General features: G+C 45.0%; 1 long non-coding RNA gene across 2 annotated transcripts in view; it reads right to left on the reverse strand.

The window, feature by feature from the left end:
• Positions 1-26,564, reverse strand: part of LOC143924471 (uncharacterized) — a 41,318-nt gene that overhangs the window by 4,245 nt on the left and 10,509 nt on the right. The window contains exons 3-4 of one of the 2 annotated variants that reach the window (XR_013261869.1): positions 22,226-22,352; positions 21,845-22,053 (exon numbers count right to left, since the gene is read on the reverse strand). This is a non-coding gene — a long non-coding RNA (uncharacterized LOC143924471). Of the gene's footprint in view, positions 1-21,844; positions 22,054-22,225; positions 22,353-26,564 lie in introns of those variants that run through there. The other variant, XR_013261868.1, reaches the window with a different exon arrangement.

Below are 26,564 nucleotides of genomic sequence, written 5' to 3' on the forward strand. Positions count from 1 at the left end.
AGGTTGCCAGTGAAAAAAAATATGGCTGTGATGCGTGGTTCTGAACCAAGCATACGCAGAACAGATCCGGAGGTGGCCGAGACCATCCAAGTGCCTGCTACAGTGTGTCTTCGGGTGTTATTAGCGGGGGCGGGTCTGGCGGAGGTGGTGCCTGAGTCGTATCGTGTGATGTCATGGTGCAAGGGAGCCAAGCGGAGCGGCCAGAGCCTCATGTGCAGGTCTGGGGGACGGAAGCAAGGCAAGCAGGGAGTGGGACTGTCAGCGCTGTTTGGACTGGAGTGGACTGAAGAGACCACCTGGCATAGAGAAAGACTGTCACTGCTCAATTTCATGTGTGTGCCTGTCCATTCTAATTTTCTGCCCTCCTGAGTCCTGCCTCTGAGCCACTTATTATATTAAAAATAAAACAAGAAATATGCTTTTTTAATTTAATATGTACCTTAAATCACATTGCTAATTACATATTGTACTTATTTGTAGCCTAAATACTGAAATTTGCACTTAAAACTGTAATTTTGTAACTTTTGGAAATGCCAGTAAATACTTGGCTGTGCCAGTAAATTTGGGTGTCATGTCAGTAAATTTCAATCTGTTAGGTTGGCAACACTGCACAATACAGTGCAACTGTAGTGCAGTTGTTGCTACTTTTCTGGTGGTGTACACAGTGCAGCTGTAGTGAAGCTGCTCCTACTTTTCTGGTGGTGTACACAGTACACAATACAGTGCAGTGTGATGTATACATCATGTCCGGAAGGCCACCAAGGAGTGGCAGACGCTCACAGGCCCCTAAAACAGGGCAAGCAGGCTCTGTGTCTACAGTCAACACTGTTGGTCGTGGACATGGTGCATCCTCTGCAGATGGCTGTGGGGCATGCTTGTCCATTTTTTCTGCTGCTGGGTGTGTTATTGAGCCGCAACATGCAGAAGAGTTGGTGGAGTGGATAATGAAGCCATCCTCCTCCTTATCCTCTGTCACCAAGGCTCAGAGTAGTTTGCCTTCCAATGCAGCTGCCAAAGCAGCCTTTTCCATCGGCTCCTTGTTCACAGTCACTCCTTCCATAGCCCCACCATCATGCACGGAGGAGCCCCCCAACTATTCGACCACAGTGTCAGGTACATGATGATGGTGGATGTGCAGCGATTAGAAGGCTCCGATGTTGGTTGCCAGGTTGAGGAAGGGTGTAAAGTGAGCCTAGAGAGAAGGGGTGCCCAAGAAGAACAAGAAACTGGCAGTCATGTTCCCCCAGCCACGGCATACTGTCAAGTTTGCTCCAGTGATGAGGAGGGAGGGGATGATGAGGTCACTGACTCTACTTAGGGGCCTGATGGAAGAGAGGAGAAGGAGGAGGGGGAACAACTCCAACGAGGCAGGATGTCCTCTAGGGGGCAGCTTAAGGGCAGTCAGCCTGCTGCATCACACCGCAGAGATCCACAGGTGCAGGGCACTGCTGACTCTCTGCTCATTTTGAAAAGATCCCTGATGTGGGCCTTTTTTGACACATGTGCAGCAGATCACATCGTTGCTGTTTGCAACCCATGTCTAAAGTGGATCAAGCGTGGCCAGAACAGCAGCTGCTTGGGCACCACATGCTTGACCAGACATATGACGGTCTCCCATGCAGTCCGTTGGTGACAGAAATTGAAAGACACACATCAAAGAAAAAAGGCGGACTTTTCCTTGCTCCTCATCTGGGATCTCCAACCGCACTATACCTCCAGTCCTCTCAAAAACCTGCACTGAGAGGAATGAAGGTATAGCAATAGGTGTCCCAAGTACTTTCAGCCAATCTGCTATCAGTACACCTCCATCTGATTTTAGCAGGAAAAGTTCCTGTCAGGTCACCTTGAGGCGAGGTGACAGATGCACACCGTAGGGATCAGGAGTGCACCGCAAGGTTGTGGACCCTATGGCTGACTGCTGCGGATGGGAGACAGATCCCACCGGGGTTAGAGCGTAATATTCCCTGGGGCGCGGAGTCTAAGAGCCAGCAGGTGTTCACCAGAGCCTCTAGAGGTGAGGATGGACTGGGCTGCAACTGGCTCCAGGTCGCGACCCCCAAGGTCCCACAGCTCGCACCCACAGTAGGCAACAGGAGGATAGGGATGGTGAGGGACAAAGACAAGGTCGGGCCACAAGCAGACAGGAATAGTCAGGGACACGCCAATAGGTCAGGATCACAGGCAAACAGGGATAGTCAAGGACACGCCAAAGTCGGTAACGGAACAACAGAAGAGCACACGGCAGGTAACAGGAAGCTAACACACAAAGGTTGATCAGCAGGGTTGGCTTGCAGTGCACAGGTTAATATAGAGTCCTCTGATAGGAGCTAGGGTGGAGCCATGCCAGAGGATGGATTACAAAAGCAGTCAGGTGAGGGTCAGCTGGTCTCTAGAGATGAACACATGGAAACAGGTAAGCAGACAAACACTATTGCAAAACCATGACAGTACCCTCCCTCTTACGAGGCCTCCCCCTCCCGCGCCTGGGTCCAGGCTTAAAGGGAAACTCCAGATGGAACCTCCTCAACAGACTAGGAGCAAAGACCTCAGATGCAGTGATCCAAGACCTCTCCTCAGGGCCAAATCCTTTCCAGTGTACGAGGTACTGAAGAATGGCTTTACGGAGCCGGGAATCCAAAACTTGACTAACCTCGTATTTTAGATTATCCTCAGAGACTGGAACCGAGGTAGGGAGAGGACGAGAGGACTTGAGGACTATAGGCTTTTTAGGAATGGGTAAGGGCATGAGAAGATCAGGAGCCTGAGCAGGGTCCCTCAGACCCTTAAAGATGAGCTGGGCATCCAGAACAGGACCACCAGACTGGGCAGAGGTCAGTGGATCCCTGAAGTCAGGTTGGTTAGAAGGTGACATGTCACAAGAGTCAAGCTGGATAGTTGAAACACAAACAGAATACAGAGAACCCTGAGAAAAAGATTGAAAACCCCACCTGGCCGAATGAGACAGTCTATCCAAAGGATGGATTGAGCCTCTTAAACGGGTTTGAACGGACATAGTAGCAGTAGGGTGAGGCCAGGTCACAGAAGGTCCTGAACAAGAAGCAGGAAGCTCATTGGGCATGGGCTGGACTGGCATAACTGGTGCAGAGGCCGACTGAATAGTATTGTCAGGTGTAGCGACCATCTCAATCGCATCACAGGGCATAGCAACTGTGGAACTTGCAGACAAGTTAGCCTGGCTGTGCGTCCAAGGGAGATTAGGGACAGGCAAAGGTAAATGGTTATGCAAACTCAAGTTCATAGGTGGGCCCCTTATCCAGAGTACCACATGACCTAGAGAGTGCATCAGTCCGACTATTGCAGGACGCATCCCAGAGATCGCTATATACAGCGGGAAGAGCAGAAGATACTGGGATGGTGGTAACAGGAAGTTTCTCTTTTGGGGTACCCTTGAGTAGGCAGGAAGAGGAACAGGAGGAAGCCCAAGCCAGGATCTGTCCAGCAGACCAGTCAACGTGTGGAGAATGGAGCCATAACCAAGGAAGACCTAATATGATAGGAGATGAAGCCTTAGGTAAGACAAGGAAGGATATCCACTCCTGGTGGAGTGTTTCTACTGACATCTTAACAGGAAGAGTCTGGAAGTGGATAGGGCCCCCTGGGAGAACCGTGCCATCAATCGCCAAGACCACCAATGGCGTTGTAAGGGGCAAAAGGGTAAGTCTCATGGAGGATGCAGTTTCCCAATCCATGAAATTGGCAGCGGCTCCGGAATCCAGATGTGCTGAGACCGAACGAGAGGAAGCACCGACATGAAGCAACACAGAAAGGAGACGAGAAGGTGAAGGTGATATTTCAGGGTCTAATACTCCACCTTCCAGATGTATTAGCCCTGAGCATTTTTCCTGGACGAACAGAACAAGTGTCACGGAAATGACCTTTGGCTCCACAATAGAGGCATAGGCCCAGAGTTCTGCGCCTAGCGCGTTCTTCGGGAGATAACTTTGTCTGGCCCAACTGCATAGGTTCCTCGGTAGGCAGGCGGTGCTCCTCGGATCGAAGAGAAGGGACGGGGGGCTCAGGCTGCCTAAAGAACGGGGAGTACTGGCGTCTTTTTTCCAGGGCCCTCTCCTGAAAGCGAATATCGATCTGGTTACACAAGGTGATGACACTGTCCAGATCAGCAGGAAGGGATCTTCCTGCTAATTCATCCTTCACTCTATCAGAGAGGCCATGTAAAAAGGTTGTTACTAGGGCTTCATTATTCCAGCTCAATTCAGCTGTGAGGATACGGAACTGAAGAGCATACTGTCCCACAGATGCGGACTCTTGACGGAGACGTAAAAGAGCGCCAGCCACTGAGGAGACACGACCCGGTTCCTCGAAGATATTCCGAAAAAGTTTCATGAAATCAAACAGGCTAGAAAACACTGGATCGTTCAGTTCCCACAGAGGGGCAGCCCAAGCTAACGCCTCGCCGGACAGGAAGGATATGATATATGCTACTTTTGCCCGATCGGACAGGAAGTTTTGGGGCTGAAGTTCAAAATGAATTGTGCACTGGCTAAGGAACCCCGCGCAAACCTTGGAGTCCCCAGAGAAACGGGACGGAGCTGGCAGTAATAATGCATGTGTGGATGCGACTGGTGCGATAGGTGCAGCTGCTGACTGTACTTGAGGCTGCAGGTTCGGGGTTCCCAAGGAAGCCTGTAGCTGCTCGAAGTGGAAAGCCATATCTTGAAGGAATCGCATCACCTGGGTCTGATGCGATTCTTGGGTCTCAAGTCTGCGAACTAAGCCCTGCAACGGATCGACTGTAGGAAGCAGCACGTCAGCCGGGTCCATGGCTGATCAAACTGTCAGGTCACCTTGAGGCGAGGTGACAGATGCACACCGTAGAGATCAGGAGTGCACCACAAGGTTGTGGGCCCTACGGCTGACTGCTACGGACGGGAGACAGATCCCACCAGGGTTAGAGCCAAGAGGTGTTCACCAGAGCCTCTAGAGGTGAGGATGGACTGGGCTGCAACTGGCTCCAGGTCGCGACCCCCAGGGTCCCCCAGCTCGCACTCACAGTAGGCAACAGGAGGATAGGGATGGTGAGGGACAAAGACAAGGTCGGGGCCACAAGCAGACAGGAATAGTCAGGGACACGCCAATAGGTCAGGATCACAGGCAAACAGGGATAGTCAAGGACACGCCAAAGTCGGTAACGGAACAACAGACGAGCACACGGCAGGTAACAGGAAGCTAACACACAAAGGTTGATCAGCAGGGTTGGCCTGCAGTGCACAGGTTAATATAGAGTCCTCTGATAGGAGCTAGGGTGGAGCCATGCCAGAGGATGGATTACAAAAGCAGTCAGGTGAAGGTCAGCTGGTCTCTAGAGATGAACACATGGAAACAGGTAAGCAGACAAACACTATTGCAAAACCATGACAGTTCCCTACCTCAGTTACTAAACCGTAAAAATAACTTTGGTCCCAGCCATTAACATGCTCAGCGTCTGAATGCTAGCTTGGCCAAATTGCTAGCACTGCAACTGCTGCCTTTTCAGCTGGTAGACTCTGACCCCTTTTGTGTGTAGCAATGACCCACGAAGGAGCTGCTGGTTTTATTGGGCTTACCGTTACCTTCTTGACCTCTTCTCCGTCTAGGGGTTCCCGTGGTAGATGGCCCAAAGAAATGTGGAAACTGGCACGGAATCTTCTTTTGGGTTATTTATTTGAAACAGAGTCTTTAGATAAAGGTAGAGGGTTAGGATTAAGTTCAGGTACTTTAGACTAAAATGGAAAGTCTCTTATAGGAAAAATCCAGCAGCCGGTAGGGTGTTAAGCAAAGTCTCTGCCACAGACTTGAGCGTAGAATATTTGAGAAAGTCTCTGCCCCAGACTTGAGCGTAGGATATTTGACAAAGTCTCTGCCACAGACTTGAGTGTAGGATATTTGAGAAAGTCTCTGCCACAGACTTGAGTGTAGGATATTTGAGAAAGTCTCTGCCACAGACTTGAGCGTAACTGAGGGACATAGACAAATTTAAAGAGCTATCATATTGTACCAGTATCTCTAAGCCGATTCGGTGATACCGTATGAGTGTAGATCCATGTAGTGTCCTTCAACTAAGCCTCCAGGCTCCTTCAGAGAAGCCAGCCTTGCATAAGGCCTTCTCCTGAAGTGTTCTCCCCTGGGGTTTCTCCAGTTGCTGGGTCTCTCCCTTAGATGAGACGGCACCTGATCACCTTTGGATCGATAGGCCCCAAAATCCATTCAGGCCTGTCCCTGCAGTTGCGTTGCCTCGGGGCCAGCCCGCCCCGAGACTCGGGATGCATGGTTCCCCACCCAAGGCCAGGAGGGCCAGAACCAAACAGACACAAAATACTCTCTCCAACAGAACCCCGAAGCACGTGATGTCGGTACCTTAAATACCACCTCCCAGAATGCACAGCAGGAGAACACTCTGAAAGAACAGTGGCATTCAATACACCCAGCTAGACTGCATTCTCACTCTTGCCGGCGGTGACAGCGACACCTGCGGTCAAGGAGAACCCAGTGCAACCCAGCTAGACTGGTACTGAAACCATAAATTTAGAAAATGAGCCCCAAAATCCAACTGTGGTTTCAGGAAAAACCCATAGCGCCTGCTCTTCAGGAGCCAGCGCTACACATGAATTTGTGAAATGTCTTGGCCTCGTTGGACAGGGCGGTCAGCAGTAAGGTGCATATTACCACTGACCCATGGTCTAGCAGGCATGGGCAGGGACATTACCTTTCCTTCACGGCGCACTGGGTTACTCTGCTGGCAGCTGGAAAGGATGCAGGACACGGTTCAGTATTGTTGGAGCTTGTTCTGCCACCACGTCTCCAAAATGCTAGTGGTGATTCTGCCACAGCTCTCTCCTCCACCCGCTTCTCTTCTTCTTCCTCTATGGCCTCTTCTGCAAATTTCTCCTCTGAACCAGCGGTGCTCCATAAGCGTTCAAGGGCCTACGCAAGCACTCGGGCAAAAAGATGCTATGTGGTGCTTGAGTTGGTCTGCTTAGGGGACAGGAGCCACACTGGGGCAGAGATTCTGTCAGCTCTGCAGGGGCAGGCTCAGAAGTGGCTGATGCCACAACAGCTTCAGCCAGGAATGGTTGTATGCAACAATGGCATCAACCTTCTCTCCACCCTTCGATAGGGACACTTGACTCATGTCCCATGTTTGGCACATGTCCTGACTTTGGTGGTGCAGCGGTTCTTGAGCAGGTGCCCAGGCTTACAGGATCTCCTGAGGCAGGCCAGAAAAGTCTGCGGTCATGCAATGCCAGTGCTCTGCTAGCTGACATTCAAAGGGAATGCAACCTACCCACCAACTGTGTCATTTGTGACATGCTCACCAGGTGGAACTTAATGTTGGCAATGCTGCAGTGGCTGCACTCGCAGCAGAGAGCCATCATTGAGTACCTGTGTGAGTATGGCACCAGGACAGGGTCAGGGGAGCTTGGCTTTTTTTACCACACCAGTGGCTACTGATCAAGGTTGCATGCAATGTCCTGTCACCATGATGGTTAGCAGTGATAATGCATGCATCAGTAATACTGTCCCTCTTGTCTTCCTGTTGGAGCACACGCTTTGTGGAATAATGGACGGTACGGAGGAGGGAGGAGGCAGAGGAGAAGGGAGAGAGGGTTGTGGGTTGTGTCAACATGGATGTAGAGGATAACACTCAGCAACAGTCTTTAAGGGATAGTTTTCAGTCCCCAGAAACCCAAGGAGTTGTACGTGATTGGGAGCAGGTAGTTCCTGACAACGTTATCCTCAGTGACCCAGAGAACTCACAATTGAATGCGTCTGCAAACTTACACTGCACGGCCTCCCCGATTCTGCGAAGCCTAAGAAAGGACCCTAGGTTTCGTAGCATCAAAGAGAGGGATCATTACTGGTTGGCAACCCTTCTTGATCCACGTTACAAGGGTATGGTTGCAGAACTCATCCTGCCTTCACAGAGGGAGCAGAGGATGAGACATCTTCAGGAGGCCACATGGAAAGATTTGTGCAATGCATTTCCAGACCCTGGGAGGTTACAATTTCCTGGTGCTGGACAACGTGTTGCTGAGGCTTCGTTCAGTCAGAGGAAGAATGGTAGAAAAGGTGGCTGGCTGACCGATGCCTTTAGACAATTTTTCAGTCCTCAGCACCAAGGTCTGATCGGTTCATGCAACCATCACCAGCATCTGCATTACATGGTACATGAATATCTTGGGGCAAGAGCAGACTTGGAGACCTTTTCAACAAACCATCCACTGGGTTACTGGGTCTTGAGGATGGACCACTGGCCAGATCTTGCTCAATATGCAATTGAGCTACTGGCCTGTCCTTCATCCAGTGTTCTTTATGAACGCACATTCAGTGCTGCTGGAGGGTTTGTAATGGATCTTAGAGTGCACCTGTCCACAGACTCTGTTGATAAGCTCACATTCATAAGAATGAATCAGACTGGGATCAGCAGCTGCTATCAAGCACCTGATGCTGATGTAACTGATTGATTTTTCTATGGATGTGGGATCCCTTGAAGACTGCTTATGCTGAGTGACTATCCTATTCCTCCTCAATCTTGATGATGCTAGCTTCCAAAAATATTTTTGGTTTAGGGCACCACATACACTGCCTGAAGCCCAATTTTTCTGCCCCTGTTTAACAGGGGCATGTAATTACAATTCTTGATATAATATTTCATAGCAGGGCCCGTTCCTGTGCCCAACAAGAGTAACTGTGACGGGTTACAGTGTTCTGGCACCACCAACACCTAAGGCCCAATTTTCTGCAGAGTATATAGGGCAGGCCGTATAGTATATATACTTCTGTTCAGAGTATATAGTGCCTGGGGGACCCTCCAATGCCATTTTTTTTTTATTTGGGTGCAGGGTTCCCCTTAGTATCCATACCAGACCCAAAGAGCCTGGTAATGGGCTTGGGGGGGGGGGGGGGCATGCCGTTTTTCTCAATGATTTTAATCTATATTGCCAGGACCCGACAATACATTACAGCTGCAAGCATTTTTTAATTACTTTTTTTCCCTTTAGAAATATAATTTTGCAGTGGTACTTTTTTCTAAACACGGGAACACTGCCCCACTTTACAGGCATACTATAGACACCCCCCAGGCAAGATATTTAAAGGAATGATTCATTTTTATTGTTTCACTTTAAGGATTCCTAAAATCACTGCTGTGCAGTGGTCTGCGAGTGCACGTAGGTCTGCGAGTGCACGTACTGTAGGTCTGCGGATGGTCTGCGAGTGCATGTAGGTCTGCGAGTGGTCTTCGAGTGCACGTAAGTCTGCGAGTGGTCTGCGAGTGCACGTAGGTCTGTGAGTGCACATAGGTCGGCGAGTGGTCTGCAAGTGCACATAGGTCTGCGAGTGATCTGCGAGTGCACGTATGTCTGCAAGTACATGTAGGTCAGCGAGTGGTCTGAGAGTGCACGTAGGTCTGCCAGTGCACGTAGGTCTGCGAGTGGTCTGCTAGTGCACGTGGGTCTGTGAGTGCACATGAATCTAGTAGTACCTGTGTATTGTCTTGTTGAGTATTAGTGTCAGGAAGCTAGTTGTTAGGTAATTTGGACAGGGTATAACCCCCAATCCTCATTAAATTTAATAGGTACTATGCCCGGTGGGTGTGGAGAGGTGACTTGTTGTACATTTAGCGGCATGTATGCATTCCTTGATCATCCGATCGGGGGTGAATACTGTTGTGCAAAATGTAAGCGCATTGTTTCCCTGGAAGCTCAGTTTCTGAATCTGGGGAAGCAACTGTCAGTGGTCTGTGAGTGCATGTAGGTCTGTGAGTGCACGTAGGTCTGCAAGTGGTCTGCGAGTGAACGTAGGTCGGCGAGTGGTCTGCTAGTGCACGTAGGTCGGCGAGTGCGCGTAGGTCTGTGAGTGCACATATGTCTGCGAGTGGTCTGCGAATGCATGTAGGTCTGCGAGTGCACGTAAGTCTGCGAGTGCACATACAGTACAGACCAAAAGTTGGGACACACCTTCTCATTCAAAGAGTTTTTTCTGTAGATTCACACTGAAGGCATGAAAACTATGAATTAACACATGTGGAATTATATACTGAACAAAAAAGTGTGAAACAACTGAAAATATGTCTTATATTCTAGGGTCTTCAAATTAGCCACATTTTGCTTTGATTACTGCTCCGCACACTCTTGGCATTCTGTTGATTAGCTTCAAGAGGTAGTCACCTGAAATGGTTTTCACTTCAGGGGTGTGCCCTGTAAGGTTTAACCACTTCAGCTCCGGACCAATAAACACCTTAAGGACCAGAGGTCTTTTTGCAATTTCGCACTGCGCTGCTTTAACTGGTAATTGCGCGGTCATGCAATATTGCACCCAAACGAAATTTGCGTCCTTTTCTTCCCACAAATAGAGCTTTCTTTTGATGGTATTTGATTGCCTCTGCGATTTTTTTTTTTGCGATATAAATGGAAAAAGAGCGAAAATTTTGAAAAAAAATGATATTTTCTTCTTTTTGTTATAAGAAAAATCGAATAAACTAAATTTTAGTCATACATTGAGGGCAAAATTTATTCAGCCACATGTCTTTAGTAAAAAAAATGTCAATAAGCGTATATTTTTTGGTTTGCGCAAAAGTTATAGCGTCTACAAACTAGAGTACATTTTCTGGAATTTACACAGCTTTTAATTTATGACTGCCGATCTCATTTCTTGAGGTGCTAAAATGGCAGGGCAGTACAAATCCCCCCCAAATGACCCCATTTTGGAAAGTAGACACCCCAAGGAAATTGCTGATGGGTATGTTGAGCCCATTGAATATTTATTTTTTTTGTCCTAAGGGATTGAATAATGACAAAAAAAAAAAAATTTTTTTTTACAAAAAGTTGTCACTAAATGATATATTGCTCACACATGCCATGGTTATATGTGGAATTGCACCCCAAAATATATTCCGCTACTTCTCCCGAGTATGGGGATACCACACGTGTGGGACTTTTTGGGAGTCTAGTCGCGCACGGCACCCCGAAAACCAATCACCACCTTCAGGATTTCTAAGGGTGCAAATTTTTGATTTAACTCCTCACTACCTATCACAGTTTCGAAGGCCATAAAATGCCAAAATAGCACAAAACCCCCCAAAATGACCCCATTTTGGAAAGTAGACACCCCAAGCTATTTACTGAGAGGCATGTTGAGTCCATGGAATATTTTATATTTTGCCACAAGTTGCGGGAATATTACAAACTTTTTTTTTTTGCACCAAGTTGTCACTAAATGATATATTGCTCACACATGCTATGGGCATATGTGAAATGACACCCCAAAATACATTCTGCTGCTTCTCCTGAGTACGGGGATACCACATGTGTGGGACTTTTTGTGAGTCTAGTCGCGCACGGCACCCCGAAATCCAATCACCACCTTCAGGATTTCTAAGGGTGCAAATTTTTGATTTAACTCCTCACTACCTATCACAGTTTCGAAGGCCATAAAATGCCAAAATAGCACAAACCCCCCCCAAATAACCCCATTTTGGAAAGTAGACACCCCAAGCTATTTACTGAGAGGCATGTTGAGTCCATGGAATATTTTATATTTTGCCAAAAGTTGCGGGAATATTACAAACTTTTTTTTTTTTTTGCACAAAGTTGTCACTAAATGATATATTGCTCACACATGCTATGGGCAGAAGTCAAATTACACCCCAAAATAAATTCTGCTGCTTCTCCCGAGTACGGGGATACCACATGTGGGGGACTTTTTGGGAGCCTAGCCACGTACGGGACCCCGAAAACCAAGCACTGCCTTCCGGATTTGAATATAAAATGCTACCAAAAAACCTGTTAGCGATGGCAGGGATCAGGCCTGACTCTGCGATCGCTGCAGTTATGTGTTTAGTGTTTTGTAAGTGACAGTGATCGATCGATACTGCACTTGGGTGGGCTGGGCAGAGGGGCAAAACGCAGGTGCTAGCAGGTATTTGGGCTGATCCCGCTAACAATGCGTTTTTTTGGAACCCTAAACTGCTGGGGACGCTAGTATAGATCTGATCAGATCAGATATTGATCTTTTCAGATTCTATACCACTACGGGAGGTGTATGCTTTGCGTGTGGGTGTTAGCGGTACTGGCACTAACCTAGCGCTGCCTGGGGCGACGCAGACCCTGACCCTAAAACCTAATTGATATCACCCGCCGGGTGATCAGGGGGTTAAACCTTTATTGGGTAATAAATGGTGGGTGCCCTGATGCTATAAAAAACAAACTAACCAGAGTCACCCGTAACACTTATACGGTGATCAGTGGTGAAAGGGTTAACTAGGGGCAATCAGGGGGTTCAAATTTTTATTAGGTAGTATATGGGGGTCCCTGGCGCTATATAAAAACCTGACGGGGAACCTAAATAACTAACTGGCTAACCAGCGTCACCAGTGACACTTATACTGTGATCGCTGGTGAAAGGGGGTGAAAGGGTTAACTAGCAGCAATCAGGGGGTTAAAACCATTATTGGGTAGTATATCGGGGTACCTAGCGCTATAAAAACCTGGCGGTGAACCTAAAAAAATAACTAGCTACCTAGCGACACTAGCGACACTGATGCAGCGTTCAGAAAAATGATCGCTTAGTGACACTGGCAAAAGGGGGTGAAAGGGTTAACTAGCGGAAATCAGGGGGTTAAAACCATTATTGGGTAGTATATCGGGGTACCTAGCGCTATAAAAACCTGGCGGTGAACCTAAAAAATAACTAGCTACCTAGCGACTGTAGCGACACTAATGCAGCGATCAGAAAAACGATCGCTTAGTGACACTGGCAAAAGGGGGTGAAAGGGTTAACTAGCGGCAATCAGGGGGTTAAAACCATTATTGGGTAGTATATTGGGGTACCTAGCGATATAAAAACCTGGCGGTGAACCTAAAAAAATCGGGGGGGGATCGGGGGGGGGTTTGTGTGCCTGTGTGTACCTACATGTCAGTGTAGTGTTGGTGCACACTTACTATTAGTCTTCTCCTCGTAGTCCGGTCAAATAGACCGCCCCGAGGAGAATGACATCACTTCCTCCTTCCTGTGTAAACAATACACAGGGGAGGAAGCTTCTCATTGGCCAGGAGCGATCCAGAGGGGGTGGCCGAAAACCAACGGCCATCCCCTCATCACGGAGCGCTCCTGGAGCGAACCGGACCGCCGTAACCAGCGGGAGGGGGTCCGATCGGACCCCCCACCCGCTGGAAGGCAATCACGTAGATCTACGTGATTGTGCCTGCCTGTGCCATTGTGTTGACGTACATTGGCAATACGGCGGTCCTGAAGTGGTTAATAAGTGGGATTTCAAGCCTTATAAATGGAGTTGGGACCATCAGTTGTGTTGTGCAGGAGGTGGATACAGTACACAGCTGATAGTCCTACTGAATAGACTGTTAGAATTTGTATTATGGCAAGAAAAAAGCAGCTAAGTAAAGAAAAACGAGTGGCCATCATTACTTTAAGAAATGAAGGTCAGTCAGTTCGAACAATTGGGAAAACTTTGAAAGTGTCCCCAAGTGCAGTGGCAAAAACCATCAAGCACTACAAAGAAACTGGCTCACATGAGGACCGCCCCAGGAAAGGAAGACCAAGAGTCACCTCTGCTGTGGACGATAAGTTCATCCGAGTCACCAGCCTCAGAAATCGCAGGTTAACAGCAGCTCAGATTAGAGAACAGGTCAATGCCACACAGGGTTCTAACAGCAGACACATCTCTAGAACAATTGTTAAGAGGAGACTGTGTGAATCAGGCCTTCATGGTAAAATAGCTGCTAGGAAACCACTGCTGAGGACAGGCAACAAGCAGAAGAGACTTGTTTGGGCTAAAGAACACAAGGAATGGACATTAGACCAGTGGAAATCTGTGCTTTGGTCTGATGAGTCCAAGTTTGAGATCTTTGGTTCCAACCACCGTGTCTTTGTGCGATGCAGAAGAGGTGAACGGATGGACTCTACATGCCTTTTTCCCACCTTGAAGCATGGAGGAGGAGGTGTGATGTATTTTTCAACAGGACAATGACCCCAAACACACCTCCAGGTTGTGTAAGGGCTATTTGACCAAGAAGGAGAGTGATGGGGTGCTGCGCCAGATGACCTGACCTCCACAGTCACCGGACCTGAACCCAATCGAGATGGTTTGGGATGAGCTGGACCGCAGAGTGAAGGCAAAAGGGCCAACAAGTGCTAAGCATCTCTGGGAACTCCTTCAAGACTGTTGGAAAACCATTTCAGGTGACTACCTCTTGAAGCTCATCAACAGAATGCCAAGAGTGTGCGGAGCAGTAATCAAAGCAAAAGGTGGCTACTTTGAAGACCCTAGAATATAAGACATATTTTCAGTTGTTTCACACTTTTTTGTTCAGTATATAATTCCACATGTCTTAATTCATAGTTTTGATGCCTTCAGTGTGAATCTACAATTTTCATAGTCATGAAAATAAAGAAAACTCTTTGAATGAGAAGGTGTGTCCAAACTTTTGGTCTGTACTGTAGGTCTGTGAGTGGTTTGCGAATGCACGTAGTTCTTTGAGTACACGTGGGTCTGCGAGTGCACGTGGGTCTGCGAGTACCTGTGTATTGTCTTGCTGAGTATTAGACATTGATCAAGCCGTGGAGGAGCAGGAGCAGGAAGATGAGGAAGTCACAATGCTGGATGAATTCCTAGGGGGGCTACTCTATCTGAGACAAGTCAACAACAGGACTCTGAAGAGGAGTCAGAGGAGGATGATACCGGGGCGGATGAGGAGGAGCAAGAAGAGCATGCTTTAAACCTTTCTGGGTTCCCTGTTGTTGTGTGTGGGTGGGGAGAGGAGAACAAGGAGGACGACATTATCCTGGATGATGAGCAGGAGCCAGGCCACCACACCGCTTGCAGTTTAGTGCAAATGGGGGCGTTCATACTTAGATCCCTGGTACAAACACAAAATGGCAGAAATGTTACCACCGTCACAGAGGGCTGTCAGAATGGAGCACTTACAGGCCTTGCTTCGAGAAATGCTGCATTCTGCTTTTGCGTGCGCTGGCAGAGGAGGAATTCCCACTCCCAGAAAAAAAGTTGCAGGTACCAATCCAACAGCGCCTGCAAGAAGAGGGCGGTTTGAAGATGTGTTGGTGACTTCTGATATGAGGTCATTCTTTCAGCCGACCCATCGACAGGTCTCATCCGGATCCAGCATCAGGGAACGCCTAGACCAACAGGTGTCCGACTACATCGGGTTAACGGCCGATGTGGATGCTCTGAGAAGTGATGAACCCCTGGACTACTGGGTGGGCAGGCTTGACCTCTGGCCAGAGCTTGCCCAATTTGTAATGGAACTGTTGGCTTGCCCTCGTCTAGTGTCCTGTCCGAAAGGACGTTCAGCGCAGCAGGGGGGATCGTGACCGATAAGCACACTCGCCTAGCTCACGACAGTGTTGACTACCTCACATTTATAAAAATGAATGAGGCATGAATCTCAGAGGAATTCAACACATGTGACCAGTAGACCATGTATATGCATAACTCTATAAACGATTTATTTACTCTAGCACACTGACCTTTTTTCTACTTTTGGCTCACTTACTTGTACAAAAAAAGCATACCGTACTATATGCCCGTACCCTCCTGTTTGAAGAGGTTGAGCGGTGTCATATTTTTGGGTCCTGCAGCGAGTTGCTGGTATGAGTGCTGGTGTCAGTGCTCTCTATCTCGGTGCTGGTGTGGTGTCAGTGCTTTCTATCTCGGTGCTGGTGTCAGTGCTCTCTATCTCTGTGCTGGTGTGGTCTCAGTGCTCTCTATCACAGTGCTGGTGTCAGTGCTCTCATGGTGCTGGTATCAGTGCTCTTTATCTCAGTGCTGGTGTCAGTACTCCCTATCTTGGTGCTGGTGTGGTCTCAGTGCTCTCTATCATGGTGCTGGTGTCAGTGCTCTCACGGTGCTGGTGTCAGTGCTCTCTATCATGGTGCCAGTGCTCTCTATCTTGGTGCTGGTGTCAGTGATCTCTATCATGGTGCCAGTGCTCTCTATCATGGTGCTGGTGCCAGTGCCCTCATGGTGCTGGTGTCAGTGCTCTCTATCATGGTGCTGGTGTCAGTGCTCTCTATCATGGTGCTGGTGTCAGTGCTCTCTATCTCTGTGCTGGTGTCAGTGTTCTCTATCACGGTGCTGGTGTCAGTGCTCTCTATCTCGGTGCTGGTGTCAGTGCTCTCTATCTCGGTGCTGGTGTCAGTGCTCTCTATCACGGTGCTGGTGTCAGTGCTCTCTATCTCTGTGCTGAGGTCAGTGCTCTCTATCTCGGTGCTGGTGTGGTCTCAGTGCTCTCTATCGTGGTGCTGGTGTAAGTGCTCTCACGGTGCTGGTGTCAGTGCTCTCTATCATGGTGCTGGTGTCAGTGCTCTCTATCACGGTGCTGGTGTCAGTGCTCAGTCTCTATCACGGTGCTGGTTTCAGACAGTGAGGGAGATAACAGCGGAGAAGCCAAACAGCAGGCATTGCCAGCACCATGGCTGAGGATCAGCACTGGACTCGCACCTCTGGACCACCGCAGTGGAGCCCTGCATAGGTGGGGGTAAGGGCCGGGCAGAGGGAGGGGCTCAAGCACAGGTTGGCACACTGGGACACTGGCACAGGACTGCACTGCCCTGAATGTGGCACTGATCATCTCCTGCACCCCCTTCATAGCCTGGTCTGACCTTGCCTCTCCTCCATGGCTTTCATGTGCTCCTGAATTGTCAAAATTTCACAGATAAAAAAAGAATGCTTGTCGTTGTCGATCCCAGATTCACTTAATACGTTTGTTATATCAGTGTCCATGTTGTGGGACTATGTGTGCACAGCTAGTAAGTATTTTGTGGCTGAAAATATGACCCGGAGGTTTTTAAGGTTCACCTGCCATTAAAGTCAATGGGGTCCGCCGCTAACCTTGAGGTTCGCAAACTTTTGGCCGCGTTCGCGGTTCACTTTCGCGAAAACGTCGCGTCGGAAGTTAGTCCATCACTAGATGGGGGCAGCCCAGATCAGCATATGCTTAAACAAAAATGATGTAGATGTCAATACTGTAAGGTCTGGAAGGTTTTGAGGTACTACAGTGCCCAAGTATACCCAAAACGTGAAATTTAAATTTGTAGCTGCAGCATTTTTAACTGTGCAGCTATAGATTCAATAGCACTAGGTGCAATGGTTACTTAATCGTTTCTCTTTCCTTATCTTTCACACAATATCTTCCTCTCAGTTTGTTTTAGGAATTGTTCACTTTCACACACAGATAATGTTTAACCACTTGCCCTTCGGAAGATTTACCCCCTTCATAACCAGGCCATTTTTTGCGATATGTGACTGCATTAAAGTGGTTGTAAACCCTTACAAACCACTTTGACCTACAGGTAAGCCTAGATTAAGGCTTACCTGTAGGTCCAAGAAATATCTCCTAAACCTATACGGTTTAGGAGATATTTACAAAATGAGATGCAAAAATGAGAGGCAAAAAGAGGGGCACCGATGTCTACGGCGCATGCGCCGTAGACAGCGGTGTGCAGGCGCACTATCGCTGTTAGCAGCATGTCGCTGCTAACGGCGATATGCCGTTAGTTGTGACTCCCATGCGCATGCGCGGGAGTGACGCCATCGCTGCTCCGGCGCTGTGAGTGGCCAGAGCAGCAATACCCGGAAGAAGATGGATGCTCCGTACTACAGGGGACAGCGGTGATATCGCGATGCATAGTAGCCCATTATGCTTTACCTTTGCAGGGAGACAAAGAAGAAGTAAACCCATCAGGGTTTACTTCCTCTTTAAGCCCCATACACACTGTTAGATTTTTTTGCAGATTTTTGTCTTCAGATTTACCAAAACCATGTAGTGCAAGGACCTGACTGATTACATACAAATTGAAACTCTTAAGGTTTGACCTCATATTATCTGGTTTTGATAAATCTGAAGACAAAAATCTGCAGAAAATCAAATAGTGTGTATGGGGGTCTTAATTTAATTACCCCCCTGACGGTATTCCTGAGTCTGGCTTGGGGTGGAATTTTTATACCAAAAGCAGTAACCCCAAGCTAGACTCGGGACCGCATTGCTGGATCCAGGAGAACGCTTACTTACCTTCTCCCTCGGATCCAGCTATGTCCCCGCGCCGCACGAGCGAGCCGTGTCTCGCTCGATCTATCACAGAGCCGGGCTCCATTCCCTGCGAGCGTTGCGACGCACGGGGATGGAGATCGGCGCCAAATTCAAAAAGTAAAACACACAGTATACATACAGTATAATGTAATCTTACAGATTACATTGCTGTATGTAATAATTGCAGATCCCCTTTGTCCCTAGTGGTCTGTCCAGTGTCCTGCATGCAGTTTTATATAATAAAAACTGTTCTTTATGCCTGGAATCTGGAGATTGTCCATAGCAACCAAAACTGTCCCTTTACATCAAAAATGATTTTAGACCAGCTAGAAAACAGCGAGAATTTAAATTGTGATCACTTGCAGAATTGAGCGATAGCGATTTGTAGGAAGATCCGTCATCAAATACTGAAAAGTAATGACAGTGACAATTCTGCAACTGAGCAAATTTCAGTGTTTTTGATTTGATTACATTATTGAATAATTTTTATTATTGTTATATTATTATTTGGTATAATTATTTATAATTATTTATTATATTATAACTTATGATTTAATTTTTCAAACTTTATCATACCCGGTATGTCTGCTAGACTCTGGTTTGGACAGATTTAAGTGAGTTATTGCTAAGAATTACAGACTACAATATAAAACGCCAAATTTTCATGCAAAATAATTGTACCGCTTTTAGCACCTAAAAGCCAAAATAATCGTACCGCCAGGGAGGTTAACAACTGCGTGGTCATGCAACACTGTACCAAAATAAAATGAATGCCCTTTTTACCCACAAATAGAGCTTTATTTTGATGGTATTTGATCACCAATGCATTTTTTATTTTTTGCGCTATAAACAAAAAATACAGACAATTAAAAAAAACTATGGGGGTTATTTACTAAAGGAAAATCCACTTTGCACTGCAAGTGCACTTGAAGGTAAAGTCACTGCAGATCCAAGGGGGACATGCAAGGAAAATAAAAAACAGCATTTTAGCTTGCACATGATTGGATGATAAAATCAGCAGAGCTTCCCCTCATTTCAGATCTTCCCCTTAGATTTAGAGCAACTGCACTTCCAAGTGCACTTTCAATTGCACTTGCAGTGCAAAGTGGATTTGCCTTTCGTAAATAACCCCCAATATGTTTTACTTTCTGCTATAAAAAATATCCAATAAAAATAAAATATATTTATGGCCAATTTGTATTTTGCTACATATTTTTTGTAAAAAAAAAAAAAAATCCCAATAAGCGTATATTGATTGGTTTGCTCCAAAGTTATAGCATCTACAAACTGTGGGTTATATACTGGAATTTTTATTTATTTATTTTTTACTAGATCGTGATATTGCGGCAGACATTCGGACACTAACTAACATTTTTGACACATTCTGGGAACCAGTGACACTAATACAGTGATCAGTGCTAAAAATATGCACTGTCACTGTACTAATGACACTAGCTGGGAAGGGGCTATACATCTAGGGTGATCAAAGGGTTAAATGTGTGCTTAGTCAGTGTTTTTGTGTACATTGCGTGGTGTTTTTACTAAGGGAAGTTATGGACTTTATTCCCTTCTTTGCGGGGAAGCAAAAATCCATTACTTTCCCGCTGACAAGGCAGGGCTCTGTCCTGTGTGAATTTCCAATGATCTGCAGGTGCTGGTAGTAATCCAATGTCTGGCACCTGCTGATCGGCATCTGCTGGGTTTAATCATAGTACAGTCGGTTCTCCAGCAGTGTGTGCCCCCCACCCACCCGGAAGTGTCGGATCACATACCTAGTATGTGATCTGGTGCAGGAGAGCCGCCTTGCCACCATATATATATATATATCTTATATGGTCAGCAAGCGGTTAAAGATGTTTTTTTAGTTTGTAATAAGAGCTTCTGGCATATTTGAAGGTGTCAGTAAAATGTGTTTTGTCAGTACATTTTAAAAGCTTTGTCATAGTTCAGATGAGAATAGTCCTTCGTACTTTTTTTATTTGCATTAACCCCCCTGGCGGTATTCCCGAGTCTGGTACTGGGTGGAATTTTTATACCAATAGCGGTAACCCCCTGAGCCAGACTCGGGACCGCATCGCTGGATCCAAGAGGACACTTACTTACCTTCTCCCCTGGATCCAGCAATGTCCCCCCACTGTACGAGCGAGCTGTGTCTCACTCGATTCATCACATCGCCGATCTCCATTCCCTGCGAGCGTTGCGACGTACGGGGATGGAGATCGGTGCCAAATTCAAAAAGTGAAACACACACATTACATACAGTATAATGTAATCTTACAGATTACATTGCTGTATGTAAATATTTCACATCCCTTTTGTCCCTAGTGGTCTGCCCAGTGTCCTGCATGCAGTTTTATAATATAAAAACTGTTCTTTATGCCTGGAAACTGGAGATTGTCCATAGCAACCAAAACTGTCCCTTTACATCAAAAATTATTTTAGACCAGCTAGAAAAAAGCGATAATGAATTAGAATCACTCGCAGAATTGAGCGATAGCAATTTGTGGGGAGATCCGTCATCAAATACTGAAAAGTAATGACAGTGACAATTCTGCAACTGAGCAAATTTCAGTGTTTTTGTTTTGATTACATTATTGAATAATTTTTATTATTGTTATATTATTATTTGGTACAATTATTTATAATTATTTATTATATTATAACTTATGATTTAATTTTTCAAACTTTAGCATACCCGGGATGTCTACTAGACTCTGGTTTGGACAGATTGAAGTGAGTTATTGCTAAGAATTACAGGACTACAATATAAAACGCCAAATTTTCATGCAAAATAATTGTACCGCTTTCAGCACCTAAAATCCGAAATAATCGTACCGCCAGGGAGGTTAATAGTTAGATTTCTAGGAAATGTTTTCATAACGTTCCACCTTTTTCTAAGGTCTGAGTAGTACTGTTAATTGAGAGGTGGTGGTCCTCCATCCTCAATTTCTACATCAAGGTGGAGCATAGGGAGAATAAAACATTCAGAAGTGGGGTTAGGGCAGCAAGGATCATCCATACAGGATTGTGTCTGGTGAGCATCAAGGAGCTTCTACTAAAATAAACCTATTATTACTGTATTTTTGCACCATTGCTATTACCTGGGAACACCTGACGTAGTGTAAGAAGCAATCCACGGTATAATTGTATGAGAGGTAGAAGAATTCAATAGTATATATGTTTCAGCATAATTAGTAATATTTAATTGTTGATTAGAGACACTCCATTACTGAGTGAGCCCCTCTTGTTTTTGTTTTTTTCATAGGGTATAGACCCCTGTCAATCAGTATTTACTTAGTTTGCACGTAATTGACATTGGGGGATATTTACTAAAGGAAAATCCACTTTGCACTGCAATGCACTTAAAGTTACTTGGAAGTAAAGTTGCTGTAGATCCGAGGAGGACATTTAAGGAAAATAAAAAACAGCATTTTAGCTTGCACATGATTGGATGATAAAATCAGCAGAGCTTCCCCTCATTTCAGATCTGCCCCTTAGCTTTAGAGCGACTGCACTTCCAAGTGCACTTTCATTGCACTTTCAAGTGCGAATAATGGGGCAGCCTCAAGTTTAAACAAGATACCATCGTCCCAATTAGTGTATATAGAAAAACTGAGCATAAAGCTCAAACAAATAGGAAAAATCTCTGAAAGAGAATTTCCTAATAGTTTAGTGGGAACAGTAACAGGGACTATTGCGGTATCGTGTAATAATCAAAAAATAAATATTAAAATTCAATCCCATTTTATTATAAATGGGTACACACAAGTAGTAGAAAAACATATACACAAAAAGAAAAAATCAAAACAGACAAAATATACTCCATTCGAAGGACAGAATAAATACAAAGGTGGTTTGAAAAATTCCCAACAAGAAGGGATTTTTTGCAGGAGTGTAGAGTTGACGTATAAATCCGACCGGTTTCGCGGCACTAGAAAAGCCGCTTCCTCATGGAACGTCACCTACAAATCTAATGTATATAAGGAAAATGATATGATTTTTCAATAGGTACAATAATCTAAAAATTTATGACCATAAGTACATAAGTAAAAATACAGCCAGAAATAATCATAATAGAAACATAATAGTACATAAATGGAAATACAACCAAGGATAATCATAATAAAAGCGTCATGACTCACCCCTGGATCTCCCAAACCCCTCAACAAACAGAGCAACCAACTTCGAGCCACCCAAAATTGGGGTGCCCCCCCTGGGGGCGGACATGAGGGGTGCAAAAGGTAGAGAGAGGCACTACGAGTGGATAAACTAGAATAAAAAAGTAATGGAATAATCAGTTTGGGGTAAGTATATATAGAACTATATTAAAGCTTTCAAGTGCACGTGCAGTGCAAAGTGGATTTGCCTCGTAAATAATCCCATTGTCTTTCTAGCATGATTAGATGGAGTGCAGTTATTGTACAGAAACATTATATACTATGGGGGTCATTTACGAAAGGCAAAGCCACTTTGCACTGCAAGTGCGATTGAAAGTGCACTGGGAAGTGCAGTTGCTCTAAATCTAAGGGGTAGATCTGAATGAGAGGAAGATCTGCTGATTTTATCATCCAATCATGTGCAAGCTAAAATGCTGTTTTTTATTTTCCTTGAATGTCCTCCTCGGATCTACAGCGACTTTACTTCCAAGTGCACTTGCAGTGCAAAGTGGATTTTCCTTTAGTAAATAACCCCCTATGTTTCATAATAAATGTTATCAAGTTAGGGAATTTGATAGCCAAAGAGATATTGGGGGTTATTTACGAAAAGCAAATCCACTTTGCACTGCAATCTAAGGGGTAGATCTGAAATGTGTGAAAGCTTTTCTGATTTTATCATCCAATCATGTGCAAGCTAAAATGCAGTTTTTTTTTCCTTGCATGTCCCCCTTGGATCTACAGTGACTTTACTTCCAAGTGCACTCACAGTGCAACGTGGATTTTCCTTTAGTAAATGACCCCCATTGGATAGATAACCAGTACTTCTGAGTATTTCTGATCATATACAGTAAATAAATAAACACGCTGTCATGCTGCTTAATAGTTACTATACATGAACATTGTGTTATCTGTGATCAAATTATATCAAATAAACCTAAATTGCAACAAAACAATATTTTGCAATTATGAGACCAGAATGCCAGTTCTACACATACACCAAATAGTCAAGTGAAAGTCAGAAGTGAAAATAAGAGCTGTGAACATGTGATTATACAGTTCTTATTATCTTCTTATTGTGGAACCATAACTCCAGTGCTGCAAATTTTTATCTATATCAATATCTTTATAGAATGGAATGATTATTTGGTGTATGTAGCACTGGCATTTTGATATCATAATTGCAAAATATTGTTTTGTTGTTGCAATTTAAGTTTATCTGATATCATGTGATCACAGATAACACATTGTTCGTGTATGGCAATTATTAAGTAGTGCGATATCATATGTTTATTTATGTAGAGACTCACTATCGGAAGCTGCTGAAAGGAAAGAAAGGAAAAATGCCAAATTGCATAGGGAGAGATATGGGTATATTGGTAAAATGTGCTTTAATTCTTGTTAGATTTTCAGGCAATCACTGCTTTCTTCTTTTTTTTGTATTATTGGGGACTTTTTGTCTTTAATTTTATTGTGTGGTTGTTTTGAAAGCAGCAGTACCATCCATAACATACTGCTTTTTTTTCTGCAAAGTTTTCCTTTTGTTTTAGGGATGTATTATTTGGGGGTTTTCATTTCTTTTGGAAGTTCTTAGGGCTGCTTTTTTTCACAGCACACCACTGAATAATTTCAAATAAATAAACTAAGTATTAAAACAGTGTGCACCTAAACCACCTCACATTCTGTCACTCACATTCACTGCACCCTTCTATCCTCATACTAAAAATAAAAGTTAGGTATTCCCGAGTTATGCCAGTTATCCATGATTAAAACTGCCCTATAGTGTGGCCAATGTTACATTGCTGTTTCATTTGCAGAGTCCCATGTCTAAGGCTGGGTTCACATATGAGCACGCACAGCAGGAGTCTGGTGTGTCCTCTTTCACCATTTCAGGTCCGATTTCAGCCTGAATTTTTGGCTGAATTGGGACCTGAAACGAATCAAAAGACGCACAGGGCTCCTGTGCAAATTCGCACCGGAGCCGCGGCGGAGATATATGAACCGGCTCCATTGAGAGCCGGTCACAATCTCCTGCTGTGCGAATTGGTTGCGAGGAAACCCACATCCAATTTACACTAATGTGAACCCAGCCTCAATGAGACTATGATACAAAGTATAAGAAAAACAGAAATGGAAGGCGTGCACACCCAGTGCATTACCAAAGATAATTTAATAATAAAAATGTTTTATATAAAAGTGGGTACTCACAAAATGCAACTGACAAAAGGCCATAAAAACAATGCATGGACATGCACAGAACACGGGGTACAGATAACGTGTTTTGGGGGTGCACCCCCTTCCTCAGTGTCATACACCATGGGCCATGATAGAAAGTATCCATCAGCAGCACAGTGTCACTGCTAAAACTAAAACAGCTAAAATGTATCAAATGTTGATGCAGCTACTAAATGTAGGCCACACTCAATGTAAAGGAAAAAAAGAATTAAAATATTAATAATAAGTCAAATACACCGTATGATTCTATACACGGTTGCTAAAACTAGCTATGAAAAATATACTGTCCTGTAACACAATGTACACTTTTATGGCATCCCCAAGGCTGTAGCTTAGGAGATTTTTGCTTTTCCATGTCACCCTTGAATCTGCATTAAAAAAAAAAAAAAACTCTAGTGCCATACACTGTTTAAAAAAAAACTTGCCATTGGTATATGTCCCCTATGTCAGTGTCCAGCTTTCCATGCATTTGTTTAAAATCAGCTTGCCTGTGAGCTCTAAAAATGTCCAGAAGTGACCAACAGGACCCCCCCTTTCACCATTGACAACTGGATTTTATTATTATTATACAGGTTTTATATAGTGCCAACAGTTTGCACAGCGCTTTACAACATGAGGGCAGACATTACAGCAGGCATGTACTGGCCATCGGGACTACCGGGAGTTTCCCAGTGGGCCGATGGCTCAGTGGGCCACTCTGATGTAAGGGGCTGGTGATGAGACACTCTGATGTAAGGGGGCTGCTGATGGGACACTCTGATGTAAGGGGGCTGCTGATGGGACACTCTGATGTAAGGAGGGTGCTGATGGGACACTCTGATGTTAGGGGGTGCTGATGGAACACTCTGATGTTAGGGGGTGCTGATGGGACACTCTGATGTAAGGAGGTGCTGATGGGACACTCTGATGTTAGGGGGTGCTGATGGGACACTCTGATGTAAGGGGTGCTGATGGGACACTCTGTTGTAAGGGGGCTGATGATGGGACACTCTGATGTAAGGAAGTACTGATGGGACACTCAAAATGTAAGTGGGCAGGCCTGGATGAAGTCCAGGGCCAAATTTCTGTCTCAGTCCAGCCCTGCATTACAGTTACATTACAATTTGGTACAAGAGGAATCAAAGGGCCCTCCTTGTTAGAGCTTACAATCTAAAGATTTGCTGCTAAGTTGGAGCTTACCAAATTTTAAACAGGATTCACTGAATCCTTTGCAAATCATTTGCAGATTCACCAATTCCTATTCCTAAATCTTTTGTAACATCAGTACAGTATTTTCCTGTCTATACTTTCAATAAATTATGATGTCAGTTTAACTGTGTGTGTGTTTTAGGTTAATTGTACTTGTGCGTTCATACCATGTTTTAGGTATTTAATTCTGATACATTTTAGAAAAAACTGTTCCTAAACTAAAATGATCCCCAGGGCAATTACATGTGATTCTGATGAGTTTGCAGTATATCTCTTTGTATCTTTTTTTGCACCAGTGATAATCAAAAGCATGTCAGCTTTTTTTTATTATCTTCAGAGTTTTCAGTAGTGACACCCAGTGCCTCTCCACCCTCTGCCTTATCATGACATAGCCTTTGTTTTAAGATGATTGCACAACAAAGTGTACTGTGTCCACTGCAAACCAACCTTTGTCAATGAAGTGATAATTCAAATTATGCTTATGAAGACTATTTCTACAGCATCTCACATAAATAAGGACTATACAACTAAAAATTAACATATGCTTCTTCTTCTAATTTGCTTTGGAAATCACAAAAAACACACATTTCATTTAACCCCTTAGCACCGACCGTACGCATATAGGCGGCCTCGGCTTGAAGGGGTTATACTGTGGTGATGCTATAGTAAAACGCATATAAGATAATATTTATTTTAGCAATTCCATTCTTAACAACACACATTTATAAGCCCAAGTCCATTTCTCTACGTCACCTTTTTAAATTCTCTTATTCCAATCCTCACACATAAACTCTTATTACTCAAATTCTGATGGTTTTTAATTAAAGATTTGTGCACACAAGTGACAATTGGCTTTGCTCTCTATATAGATTATGAAATTGAAATCTCTCTCTCCTCCCTCTCG

This window comes from Lithobates pipiens, unplaced genomic scaffold (genome assembly GCF_037356315.1).
Source record: "Lithobates pipiens isolate NorthernLeopardFrog02 unplaced genomic scaffold, aLitPip1_a1.2 Scaffold_22, whole genome shotgun sequence".
Taxonomy (NCBI): domain Eukaryota; kingdom Metazoa; phylum Chordata; class Amphibia; order Anura; family Ranidae; genus Lithobates; species Lithobates pipiens.